The sequence below is a fragment of the Atheta coriaria genome, unplaced genomic scaffold (assembly GCF_025399875.1).
Source record: "Atheta coriaria isolate IRGN ID8LTWV9N9 unplaced genomic scaffold, Caltech_Dcor_3.1 hic_scaffold_7_pilon, whole genome shotgun sequence".
In the NCBI taxonomy this organism is placed as follows: domain Eukaryota; kingdom Metazoa; phylum Arthropoda; class Insecta; order Coleoptera; family Staphylinidae; genus Dalotia; species Dalotia coriaria.
The window spans coordinates 12,232,318-12,244,608 of NW_027045449.1; the positions used below are offsets into that span (position 1 = coordinate 12,232,318).

Below are 12,291 nucleotides of genomic sequence, written 5' to 3' on the forward strand. Positions count from 1 at the left end.
TCAATCATAATTATAGTTAAATAGTTGAATCCGAGATGGCGCACAGAAGTGCATTATTAGCAATTCTTTCTATAATTAATTTCTTTAAAATAAAATTGCGAATCTTATTGATAGAATTGACACATACTATGTCAAGAACAAAAGGGTAAAAACGAATTACATTTTTATTTAACACTACCGGGACGAAGTCGCGGGCAAAAGCAAGTTGATATATAGATTTTTAGGAAAACAGCTTTATGAAAAGTAATTTTGACGTAAATGAGTGTAGGTATCATTACTAATTAGGTAATTACATAGCGCGAGTGTTTAATAGTTGCTATTAGAGCGCTTATATGAAAGTTGGGAAATTATAAGCTGTAGAGCAGTGGAGGTACTAAATTATTTAACATGAACATCGCACTAGAATCGAGAATCTACCAAACTTTTAAATTAACGCAGAATATTTCCAAGAATTAAATTACATTGGGTAGCATAGGTTAGGTTAGAAAATATGATGTAAGGTTAGGTTTTTGATTATTACCCTTTTACAATTTTTGCATTTTTCCGTTTTCAAATGAGGAAACTATATTTTTGTGAGCTTAAAACCAATTTTATGTGCGGGTGTACATAAAAGTAGGTCATTAGATCGAATAGCCTTTCAAGTCATTCGGAAAATTACAATCTGTAAAGCGTTGAATTACAGAAGTTAATTGATTTTACGCACAATCGCGATTAATTACTTTTTAAACGTGCGCGTTCGCGTTGCGGCGCACCCAATTTGCGCGTTCGGCAAACGCGAAACGCACATAGTCGCGTACTAATGACATTATTAAAAAATATTTACCCAAATCGAAGCGGCTTCCGCCTGCGATTATTAGCAACTGAATCTACTTCAAAATGCAACGCGAAATTCGGCGCATTTCGCCCAACAACAACAAATTAATTGCGAAACGCACAGATTTCAAAATGCATGAATGCATGGGAATAAATGTAGAGGTTTGCGAGCAAATTGGCAAATGGTAAATGTCTGAATTTCAATGCGAATGCAAATGCGTCAAGTCAAACATAAAAACGAATTTTAATTAAAACAAACTGAAAAATATTTGGTTAAAAATTTCGGTTTTGGTTCGACTGTAAAAATATGTTAAATCATTAAATAAATAATAATAAATATCGTTAAATATTAACGTTTTACAAAAAGTTTAACTTTGAACTAAAATATCTTCTAAATTAAATAGGTAACATATTTTAATTAAAACAAACTGAAAAATAATTGTATAAAAAATTTGGTTTGACTTTACCCATACAAAAATATTTTTAAGCATTAAAGATAAAAGACTAATAAAAACAATAAATTTTACATTTAACAAAATTTTAAACTTTAAACTAAAATATCTTATAAATTATATAAATTTTAATTTGAATGTGGTTGAAATATGAAAGTTTAATAATGTGGTTACTTACCTACATAATAAAATTCAAAAATAACGCAGTAATTTTCCAAAAATATTCTAAAAAACTATTTTTCCTGCTGACAATGTTAAGTGTGTTAAAGTTATAACTGGCTTCAAGCTATCAAGAGATTACCGAAGCAGTCAAGCGCTAAAAATGATAATTTCCTACTGATTTAGCATGGCAGCATGCAAATTTCAGCCCGTTGATCGCTCATTTTCGGGCGTAATAACGCATTTATCGCGGCGCGCATTATACGCATTAAAACACGCATGCGCGCGCAAATCGCAAATTGCGCGCTGCAACAAAACGCCGCCGCGGCGACGTTTATTACCATAATTTATAACACGATTTATTGTGTTTCGCCACGGACGGCATTAACCTCGCGGTCATCTCCAGACCCGGCAAAAACCAAAGAAGACGACGGACGCGAATTTATCGCGCATTCGTATATTCATATTCATATGCAGTGTTCACAATCACATCCAGCTATCCGGCGTGTAATAAGACATAAGGCGAGAGCCAAAAAACACTATTCATATAGGTACAGCTTGTCCAAGATAAATAATAACCGAATGCTGTTCTTAAGGACGATGTTATTTAAAACACACTGTATAAAAATATTCGTAGTCTCGTTTGGACGTGATTCAAGTGAGGAAGACAAAAAATATTAATTTATGGCTTAATTGTTTCGAGTCGCGTTTCTGCGTTGGCATGCTTGCGCGGAAAAAAGAATCACTAATGACATATTCGAATATCTTCCTCCGGGGCCCGAAACGCACGCGGAATATTTATTAAGACGCATTCGAGGCGCAAACAAAGATGTCCAAGACAATAAAAACGCTAATTTTGGCATTGTTCGAAAATATAACCTCAATTGATCGCTCGCGGTGTGTTTGGTTGCCTATAATCACTATAATCAGATAGAAACTAGGAATTAAACTTGAATTAGCGCACTTTCCAGCTGTTTTCCGTGCTTCTTTTGTTTTATTTGACGTCGGCGTCCATTGTGCGCGTGTGAAGTGCGCATTTTTGTTTCGTTTTGCATTTCCTCGAGTGAAATTAACATGGCGGCCATTTATTACGTGAATACAATGCGTTAGGTTGGCGATTGTCGACTGATAAGCTCAATACACACATAAACACACTGTGGGGGAGGTGCTTATAAATTGACTTAAGCTACATTTAAGTTTATGTTAAATCACTTTTACTATGTGTGCTGTGGTGAAGTCGGAGTCGGAGTTTGCTCAACGTAATTCCGTGTCTAAGTGCGTTTCTCAACTTTTTCACTCCCCTGCTTTACTGAGTAACCTGCCGTGTGTGCTCATTACGTATGCATGTTACTTATTATGCCCGCGTGCGTTCTCTTCGAATTTGTTAATGAGTAAACGAAACGCCAGTCGGCTCGGGGAGAAACAAAACAACAATGAAAAAGTTTACAACAAAAAAATTTTATGCGGCCAGGTATGCCGCTAATGAAAACCGAAATGAAACGTTCAGCGTGCGCAAGCGTCGTGGGTGCACGGTGTGCACGACACTAAAATATTCTACCTCATGAAAAAGAAATTGGTTCAGGTTATTCATTATGCAAAATGCACTCACGTAACGAAAAACAAACTGTGCGCAGCGCGTCCGACAAAAAAATTGTGCTTTAATTAACGCTTACATGATAATTTATTAGTGCTACAAGTTATAAAACAAAATTGGCGTTTAGCCTGATGTTTTTTTGTTGAATTTTGAAACATTAAACATAAAATCTATTTGAATAATAATTTCAACATTATATTATCAGAATTATTTAAATAAATTGATTATTGTAGTCGGTAGATGGCAGCACTTTTCTGTAATTTTTTAAAAATGTTATTTCTTTGTATCTTTTAATGCTCTGTCTAAAAATATTACATTTTAACATTCATTAAGTGTAATTTACAAGCGTTTACGCACGCAAACAAAGCAAGGCATGCCGGAAAAAAAAGTAAAGCAAAGCAAAGTCAAGAATTACACACACTTGAAAAAAACGCCGAGATTAAGCAATTAACGCACTTTGCGTTAATTTTATTTTTAATTTTCGTCTTTTCCTCCTTCTCGCCGTACTTCTTAAAACAATTCGGAATTTTTCTGTTTGACGCTGCCTTTTTTTAATGCCTAAAACGCTAATTAAAGAAACCGTTTGCTTTTTTTATTTACACCTTTCTTCGTTTTTTACAGTTTAAAGCTTGAAACTTGAACAAAACGTGCGCAAACTAAATGAACTTGAAGTCGAACGTTGTTTGACTGGATGTGTTGATGTTGAGTTCGTGCTAAAATGAAGCAATTAAATGATTGTGAGTATGCGTGTCTTCTTTTCGCACCTCGAGCGTTATATGTGTTTGTAATTAAGCGAATTATGAAAATGACTCGCTCGACACGCATGTGAATGAACTAATAATTTAATTCAGGAAATAAAACCATGATTATTTGCTGATTGAGTGAATAATAATATACATTATCAACCTTCAGCGTGGATAAAGTATTATATTTAAAATTTTATCACTTTTGAAGCAGAAATTGAAAAACTAATCAGCTAATCAAACTCTTGAAGCCATTAGCATTGGCGGAAAGTTTGCCAACGTGTATAATAAAGGTATAAAATATACCAGTCCTCTCGTCGCCATGCTTCTTCTTCGTCGTCGTGGTCGTGAGCACTTTGCGCAACGAGATGGTTGCGCTTTGGTAACCCGATGCGCGTACGTAAATAGATGTAAATTGATGTTCGAAAACGCTTTAATTACATAATTTACGAGATGTTTTAGTTGGCCGCGTCGCTTCGATTTATTTACGCCGAGATTTTGTGCGCGCGCAGAATCAGCCACGTGAACGAAATGGCCGCCGAGCACGCGAGGAGGAAGAGCGCGTCTTAAAAACTCATAAATTTCGATTAAAACAAATTGATTTGCATTTGGCGATTTTGTTTTAAGCAGCTTTTCCTCTCACAGGTTATCAAATAATATAAATTAAAGTGTGCTTCGCAGCTTGTTTGAAGTTCTGAACGAGCAGATGAAGACGTTCCCATAGTTAAAGGCTGCGAGGAGATCTCGGGTCGTGAAAGTAAATAAACAGCACGTACAATGCGAGTAATGCCGGTAATTTGTAATATTATACGCGAGCCATATCGGCGAAGATATCTGAGCGCCATTTACTAATTGCATTTCGGTATCGTTTATTTTCAAACCTCGTTTAAACTTATTATATCTACTCTCATATTTTCTATTTACTGAAACTAGGTTATTACTAGTTATGAAAACCTCTCATAGAGGTCGCTAGAGAAAAAGAATTGACCTATAAAATATTTCAAAGCAAAATTTTTCCAAAAATTTTTTTTTTGCCATTTATAATAAAAAATGAATAAATTAGAGAAAAATTAAAATTGAGTCATTGTAGCATTTCTCTATAAACATTTAATTTCTATTTATTAGTATTTTTATTACCGCGCTACTTTTATAAAATTTAAAAGGTGTGCTTTGTGTTTATTTAAATTTATCGCACATCTTGATACAAAACATAATTAATTTTTGATATTTATTGCGACGCCATCTTTTGTCCTCCACCAGCCATAAGGTTATACAAACCCAGGGACGTGATTAATTTATGCCTCGAATTAATGAAAATTAATTTTCTTTCTCCGCCGCATTTTTACATAAATTTAGCGCCCGGCTGTCAGATAAACGCAGCGGCGCAGGTATTTCACGAAGACGCAAAGCATCCGGCACAAACATAACGCCGCCATTATCTGAATAACCGCCCTACAAAGCGGAAACTGCACAAAGAATTACGTTAGAAAGGTCAAAGTCAAAAGATGCACAGCGTATTTTCGTTACGAGTATTTTAGTGCGTGTCTGCTTGGAATTGTCACGGCGTAAACTTTTTGCGAATCTCTTTGAGCGTATTTGTTTCTCAGGACGGCGCGGTCGCATCATAATTAAAACCGAGGTATAATTAATGTCGCGCTTATGCCAGGGAGGTCGTAATTATATTAAATATAAAGAAGCGGCCGCTGCGCTCACCTCCGGACGACCCTTCTCGTGGCGCGCGCGTTAATAAAGAACGCGCCCGGACAGCCGCGCGGAATGAAAGAATAATGAAAATGTATGATTAAGAAACATAAAGCATTATAAAGTCGCCGGGGCCGGGCTGTGTTGACAAGACAACGTTTAATCTCATTGGCGCATCTCGAACCGCTCGGTTTTGCGATTTTTTTACGGGCGCCTTTTTTTATAATTCTTTCTTAACAGTCTTAATGGAATTTCTTGTTTTATGATTCATTAAGATGCACACCGTAATAAATTTGGTATCTTTAAAACATTTCTTTGTATTTGTACCTACCAACACTATTTGTTAGTAGATGGCGCTACTTGCAAAAAAATTTACTTGGAATTTGTATTTACATTTGTCTACTTAATTTTTTGCAAAAATGTAATTTATTTTGTTCAAATCTTGTCCATGATCAAGTATGGCTTAATTCTATCAAAACAATGCGCTATTGTATTTTTAAGAAAAGATAATTGCTAATAATGCACGTCAGCGCCATCTCGGATTCAATTATTTAACTATAACTACGATTAAATCCTATCAAAAATTTTATTCATCATGTAACACTCTTTAAGTCCCAATTTTTGACATTTTATTAATTATTCTGCTATTTTGGGCCGAGATGAATCCAATAAATCATAGATCGTTAAAATCTATCCAGCAGTTCTTGAGTTATAAAGGTTGTAACTAACCTGATATTGTTTTATAGGTATATAAAACATTGTTAACGATATGCCGTTAAAGAATGTGGCAAACATTCAATCATTTTCTTAGTTAGAAACAATTTTTCTCACTGCATACAACTACTCCCAGAACTATTCGTTTGTAGATGGCGTTACTCTATAAAAATTCTTACCTGACATTTAGCTGCACATTTTATTTATATTGTTGGCGTATACAGTGACAGTCGATTTCGTAAAATTTATTTTATTTTTGCTCTTGAGCCATTGTTGCGATACTGCGCAGACTGCGTGCGCGGAAAATAACGTGCGATACGTTGGTCGAGATTATTTGAAGTGTCAAGAGACGCTCGCGGACTTGTTCATGGCTCGCGGCCCATTCCGCACATATACTCACACACACTTACCATCTTTCTTATTTTCTTATCCGCTTCGACGGACAATACTCATGATCTTCGCCAGCGACCAAACTATCCAACTTGCAGTACAAGTACGAAGGGCGAAAGATCTTATTGTGGTATACTATACTCGCGACCAACGGATATGTTTTATATGTTGAGTTGTGAGCTGTTCGAACGTCGCCCCAACACGCAGATCTGCAGATCTGCGAACATCTGAACGCTTGAACTTCAAACCTCTGCACACATTGCAGCACACGAAAAGCGTTCTAATATATCGTGTTGTGCGAAACAATGAAAACAATGTGAGGAATGTCGCCGAAATGATAAATCTTGACCGGACAAAGAATAAAACATTCAGATAGTGTCAAAGATGGCGCTGTACATCATTAAAATACACTGTCGGTGACGCCATCTACCGATGATGACTCCGACACGACAACACGACGCTGTGCAAAAAATGCGAATTCAAGTGGGATATCATTTACCACGTTTACTGACGTCGTGTGGTTGTGCTCGCGCTTTGTTTGAGGACGACAAGCGCAAAAAAGTGTCAAGTTGGTTGGCGCGGTGCAAGTTAAAAGCCGATGGTCGAAGGAATTCGTTCGTGATCAAGAGGGCTGGACGCGATTCGAGTCGAAAAAGTGTTTGCCCGGTGTGGACACTCAACGACATCGATACGCGGCGCGCGAGGAAGACACTAAAACCGTTTAAAGCGCTTAAAACGTTGCGTCAATATTTGGCCACGAAGTCATTCAATAGTGCGACTTTTTCTTCGTGCTGCTGCACTCCACACCCGAAAGTCGAAATTCAAGGAATTTTTCCAACTCGTGTTTTGAGCGCGTTTTATCAATGTCGACATGGCTCGCGTATATTTTCAAAAATGTCCGAACATCGAATTCCACACCGGGGTTAATTAAAAATTTCCGCTGAAATTCTGTATGTAGAATAAATACTTCAAACGACATCTACACGAGAATTGACTATACTTTAGTCTGTAATTACTTGCTGGGCGCACGGTTGACTCTGGATATAAATAAACAAACGCGCAAAACGGTCACGCCAATGAATTAATCATCAAACGCGAAACGAGCAAAACTTTGTGCAAAACACTGGCGACAGCTGCAGCAGTTTCAGCCGCAGTTGAATTCAATCGGCGTTTAGTGCTCGTGTTTAGTGCAGCATGCGTTTGTTAACATTGTCAATGTTTGAATGTTTATGCTGGGCTGGACGTTCTTTGCCCGAAAATGCGTCATTATGCAACAGAGCCAAGCGAAAATTAACTTTAAAATTAGTTTGATTGAAATTTACAACCCGAAATTAAACTAATTAATGTTTTGTTTGAAAACATGTCGGTTTTGACATATGACATATTCACCGTATTTGTTTCTATTAGTACGCGCATTCAATTCACATTTCCGACAGTCTTCCATCAATAATTCAGTATTAAACAACCTGGGTCCGCCCTGGGTAATTTGGTGTTGTACTGTGAGCGATTTTTTGTTTGATTATTTTGTCACCGAGGTTGTTGTTATCGTCGTATGAAGTCATTATAATAATGACACCACTAATCATAATCGTCGCTAACCTTCAAATGCTAACCTACAAAATAACAGTGGTTATGTTTTTTCTAAACGCGCCATCTATTGATCAATAGTAAAATAACAGTAGGTATAATTTGAATAAATAGAACAGTCATGAATAAACGAAACAAATCGAGCGTATGACTATTTGAGACTTATTATCGCCGGTAAACCGAACACGAACCTTAATTAATTATTTATTAAACAAACAAATCTCAACAGTCCACACGTGCCGAGGTTTTCATCACATTCTTCTGTGTAAAAGTTGAGGGCGTTGTTTTTCAGTTTTGTTTGTTCGCTTTTTGTTCCACTCGGGTATTACACGAATAATTCCAGTCAAATAAATTCCGACTTTTGTTGTTTCGTATCCTTCTACGATTGGAAATAATTAACGCATGAATAATTAATTAAACACAAAGTCGTGTTGGTTTAATTCACGTGGATTTTCAGGATAACTTTTAATAATATTTACGTGTTTTGTTGGGTAATAAAGTTTGATTTGATGTGATTATTTAATGAGGGGTTAAATAATAGAAACGCGAGTAAGTGGAGGATAATTTAGAGGATGTCATTATAAAAATTAAATTAGCCATGAAGTCGGCGACGATTGTGTGTGGTGGGCGCGTATAAAATTGACAAAACAGCCCATAAAATAAGTTTTAACGAGGATAACGAGCTTTTAATAAAATCATTAAAGTGTGTGTTGGTAAACAAAAAATAAAACTCTCTTTTTATGCAGGTGCGAATTTGTTCATAAATTAGCCGCATATTACACGATTTTATTTGCGTTTTACGCCGGCAGTCGGGGGTTCAATTAAATTAATGAAAATATTACCACGCGCGCATGCTTGCGCGTCCCCGAGTAATAATACTTCATTACGCGGCCGAAAAGTCGGTTGTCCGGGGTGTCGGTGTTCGTTACACGAGATTACACAAACAGTCGGCGCCACGCCTCGTAAAAAACTATAAAGGCTCGTTAAGGTGTTTTCTTTTATTCGCAGCGCCGCGTTTTATTAGAGTTTATTTTATTATAACGTAGTTTTTTCGGCCAGCCGCGCAGCACGTTAGCATTATACAGTTTTGTCTGAATAAATTGGAGCGTAATTGGAGGTGTAATTACTGGTTAGTTGTGTGGCGTTTTATTTTAATGAACAACCAACGCCAGCTAGCTTATTAGGTACCAGCTAACGCGATAATAATTTATTTCTTTGAAGGTAATTGATTGTATGAACAATAAAAAATCATTTTGTCACAAATCTCTTCGTACGCATTGTAAGAAATTAGTTAGTAGTTTTTTTGTTTTTTGTTGCCTGGTGGTTACTGAAGTTGGTTGGTAAGAAGCGCGCGATTTTTCTTGTTTTTCGAGTTTTGCGAGTTTGTCGGTCGGACAGGTCGCTATGTCACTGTCATAGACACACGTCCGAGACGTGCGCAACGTGCGCGGCGGAAAACTCGGTCAAAGTATTTCCCCCTCGGTGCGTTTCTTGCGCACTCGATTTTTCCGCGCGCGCCTTTCATTTATTTCTATTTTTTTTCTACTCGGCTACAAAATGTGCTGTAAAGCCAGAGACGTGGACAAAAAGAGCTGAAATTTCATAAATATTTCAACGAAATAACACAATTCTCAACAAGCGAATAAATCTAGTGAACAATTTTTTTCGGGCGAATTTAGTTTAGGTTTGAAAAGCACAATATCACAGTAATATAATGGCGAAATTGTAATATTGTAAATTGTAAACGCTGTGAATGTGTTGTTTGGCGTACGGAAATTTCAAAAGTCTAATCAAAACTTTTTAACGCTTTTCGGCGCCTCCACCAAAAAGTTTTGCAATTTTGCCGCTGCTACTCCGCCTGCATTTCGTACGCGGAGTGTCAAACAGCACCACCGAGATGCACACACCATGGTGGACAAGCGAAAAACGTGAAAATACGAAAATACCAACACGCCGCCTCATGATATTGTAATAGTTGTTGGCCGCTTGTTGGATGCGAGTTGCAAGTGTCGCAAATGTTTGCAAATGTTACACAAGCAAACATGGATAGATGATGACTGTTTTAACCTAGTTACCAAGTTGACAAAACGCAAGGTCATTTGTAGGTTCAAGATCTCCTAAATGATTATTATCCTTACAAAACACACTGTGTGTAGACGTCAAAAATAAGTTGTTGTTTGGCAAAGTTTGCATAATTTTTGAATGAAATTCAAATGGAAAAACTTTCTGAGATATCATCTTAAATTTATGAAGAAAAAAAATTATATTTGATTGAAATGTGCCAGTAACCTAACCTTGTTTCCTTTTTGATGAATGTATGGGGTTATTCGAAGAAGTGTTTAGTCACTTCAGATTAAACTTGTCATGAGAAAATACCAGCGTGTAAAACAATGGACCTAGACCTGATTGTTACTTGCGGTGCGCGGCGGTCGGTCTAGATATTTCAAATTGCCCGCGGCTGACTAACGTCGCGAATTCACAGACCGATTCAGACAGCGACGACAATTTGTTTCGTTTCACTTTGTGGCTTTGGTTTATTGTCTTAAGTCTTAAGGCTAGTTTGCTCTACATTCTTCTTGTGGTAACTTATAACTTTAAGTGATATTTTTGCACAGTGTTTTAATTTTTTTTTATTTTTGCTTAAATTTGTGATGTGGTGTTAAAAATCGTCAAATCATATTTATTTTTTGTTTCTCTTCGTGAATTCCTGCGGAGAACCACAGTGAGGATGCGTTTTTATTGCGACACTCAACGAGTAACTAAAAGAGTGTTTAGCTGTGTTTAAAACACGTAGTGCATTCGGCGTTCTTTTACTCTCGTTTTCCGCTCTCTTGGTCTTCAATGTCGAGGCGGCTTGAATGAAGTTCATGCCAACAACGCATCAGCGTGTCGTTTTGCGCACTCGCCTTCGTTTTCTTCGCGTTCGTGATGCGCGCCTTGTTGATGGTGATAGCACAACGGCTACTGGTATTTCGCCAAAAACACCAGAACCGGACTTAAGTTAAAACAAACCTTAAAAAATTAAAAAACTTAATAAACACCAAACAGGTATTTTTAAAATGTTTTTGTTTAAGTTTATATTATTTATAATTTTGATTTAATTTAAGTACGTGTACCCTGTGATGTGTTTAGGGATCGTCACTCTTCTTCTTCAACTCGTTGGCGAACTTCTCGTGCACATGTTCACGTCCCATCGTGTGGCCAGATGCATATATGAAGAGTTTTTGCTCTCTAGCGTTCGGTTCGCACTCTGTGCGCACTAGTAGTGCATAATTCGCTGGCGGTTCCAAGTTGGAAGTTGTCCTTCGACGTTTATCGCTCATGTCGCCTGCGAGTTGTCCGCGATTTAAATAAATCGCACGCAAATGTGCGCACTTTAACGTGACAGTTATGCACTTTCAAACATGCGCAATTTTTTGTAAATAATTCATAAAACTGCGCAAACAGCAGAAAAACTCTGTGGCTGTTGTCACGTCATGGCATCAGTTGAATGTAAAAGAGACAGGTGGAAGCGTTTAATTAATATCGTTAATCGCCTGCGTTTCATTCGTCGTCTGTCCGGAGAACGCTGCGAGTAAGTGAAGACCCGATGGGCAATTATCGAAGCGGAATTAATTCGCCACGACGGCGATAAGCTGCCTTCGCGTGGTGCGCGCACTTCGCAAAGCGACAGCTCGGAACCGGCTCGTTACCTCATCTGCTAGATTCTAGAATTTTAAAAGTTTAAACGAACTAGGGAAACTACTCGAAAATAATGGAGCATTATTTCTTCCAATTCTATATTTATTATCTAGTAGTTAGCACAGAACTGTACCTGAATACTCAGCTTCTTGTTTCTTAGACGAATTATTTGCCTATTTTATGAATAAAAATCGAAATTTAATTTTAAAAAAATTAAGAAAGCTTATAATATTTATTAGTGCCATCTGTATGTGAAATATATAACTACAATTATAATTGAGCCTTCATACCAACTTTTATCCTTTGTTAAATACCTCAGAAGTTAAATTATTACAACAAAAAGTAGTCGATTAGATTTTCCTGTGTTAAAAATATCACCATACTAAATTTTATCAAAATTGGTTCAGTGGTTTTTGCGTGAAAGCGTAACAAACATACAAACTAGTATTTACATTTA

At 36.9% G+C, this 12,291-nt stretch overlaps 1 protein-coding gene across 2 annotated transcripts in view; it reads left to right on the forward strand.

Annotated features, from left to right (window-relative positions):
- Window positions 1–12,291, forward strand: part of olf413 (DBH like monooxygenase olf413) — an 81,775-nt gene that overhangs the window by 25,950 nt on the left and 43,534 nt on the right. The gene's annotated exons all lie outside the window — the stretch shown is intronic.